This window comes from Brassica oleracea, chromosome C7 (genome assembly GCF_000695525.1).
Source record: "Brassica oleracea var. oleracea cultivar TO1000 chromosome C7, BOL, whole genome shotgun sequence".
NCBI classification, from domain to species: Eukaryota; Viridiplantae; Streptophyta; class Magnoliopsida; order Brassicales; family Brassicaceae; genus Brassica; species Brassica oleracea.
In genome coordinates, this window is record NC_027754.1 from 18,315,452 (window position 1) to 18,317,674 (window position 2,223).

Here is a 2,223-nt window from a genome sequence, read left to right on the forward strand (position 1 = left end):
CCTCCGATGACTTTCCGACGAAATTCCGACGGATGTAAAGCAGTCCGTCGGTATTCCGTCGGAATTGTCCAATCTCAAACGGCTATACAACGGTCATTTATATTTGTCGGCAACGGTCACATGGTTCGTCGGAATTCCGTCAGAAAATACCGACGGATTTCCGACGACTTTGCTGTTAATCGGAATGTCGTCGGAAATTCGTCGGAATATACCGACGAACTTCCGACGACTACAACGGTTACATTTTTTATCGGAATGTCGTCGAAAAGTCGTCGGAAAATTCCGACGAACCATATTTCGTCGGAATTCCGTCGGAAATAGCCGACGAAATTCCGACGACTTAATTTTTTTGGATTTGGTCGGAAATTTGTCAGTATTCCGTCACAAATGTCCGACGACCTTGGTGTCCGTCGGAATTCGGTGTGTTTTCTTGTAGTGTTATTTTATCCGGTTCTGCTCAGTGGATTAAAAGGTTTCCAGTTGCAAGTGAAAAAGTAGGTGACGTCTTTCTCTTAGTGGAATCATCCACGTATACATTTATAAACCACATATATATGCATTGAGTACTTTATTCCATATCACCGAAATAGTATAAGAATATAACTCCACCTACAACTTTTAAATATTAAACATATCTCAACTTTTGTTATCCCTAATCCCACCACAACCCCTAAATATTACACCCTAAGCTCTAATCAGTAAACCCTAAACCCAAGTCTAAACCTTAAACCCAAATATAAACCCTAAACCCAAATATAAACTCTAAACCCAAATAGAATGAAACAAAATAAATAACATAGTACATATTGGTGAAATTATGAAATATATGTGATTGCATGTAAGAAGTTAATACTAACCCCAGTCATACCCTTTCATCTTCTAAATACTAAACTCTATTCTCTAATCACTAAACTCTAACCCAAATATGAACCATAAATTCAAATATCAAAATCTAAAAAATACATAATATTATATAATATTAAATTATATTATGTAATATTAAACTATACGATATAAATCATAATACAATTTTTACAGACACATGTAAAGATAGTTAGAATTTAAGAAAATTACAAACTATATTTCTAAACAAAATTCAACACTTTTTATTAACCAACAAATGAAATGGAGCATGATAAAATAGTATAGTAACAAAATATAATGCATAACAAAATATACATTTCTATTTTATATGCATAGAATATTTTATATGCATAGAATAGAATACAATAATAAAAATTGTTCATCTTCTCCCACATACAACATAGATTTCCTGTAAATTCAGATACATACATGTTCAGGTGTCTTGCTACAGTCGCTTTTGGAATCTGAGAAGCATCTCCTTTTTTGTCACCGACAAAGCCTCCTAAACCGGTTTCTTCCTCCACAAAACTTTTCGGGAACGTAGTCTGTAACATCTTCATCGCTCAAATTTGTTTTGGAGAAATCTATTCACTTTTCCAAATATCAGCAATAAAAAAACTTATTTTGTGAGTGTGTGTGGGCAACAAAGAACCATGTTTTATCTTTCACAATTAATAATCATTAATTAAATTTTTTTCTTTGAAGGTTGAGCCGGTAAAAAAGAGGACTAATACAATATTATTATATAAATGTAATAGTGTATATAGGAATGTTAGGGAAATTGGCTAGTTTGTGAATTAACTTTTTTTCATGTCATACAGTCCAATTTCCCATATCTAAATTCTTACTGTTAGATTTGTTATCTTTTTCCTCATTTATAGTCCTATGTATTTTTGATATTATAAAAAATGATAACAGTCTCATAATTTAATGTTTGTTGTTTGAGTTTGCCAAACACTACTATGTTGATAACTTTAGTTTGGTATAAAAAGAGTTTTGAAGAAAACATTAATGGATAAAATAAACATAGTTTTGAATATAGGTTATAGTATATTTTGGTCATCTTAGGGTTCGTCCGATGTACGAGTTCATGTCTGACTAAAACTTTTTGTCCTTTTTGTTTGCAAACGTAATAGCTTTATTTTGGCTGGTAAGTAGGTGTTGGAGACAAAGGTATGATTCAATTAGAAAACTAAACATAGCATTATTATTCTGTTTGGTTATAAAAGCTTCCTTTCTCTGATTTGCAAGTTTAATCATCACTAGTTTGATTCTAGAAGCATTACAAGCAATTTTGTAAGTGTTCCATTAGCCCTTATTAAACAGGGCTCCAGATTTTTTTTTTTTTTTTTTTTTTTT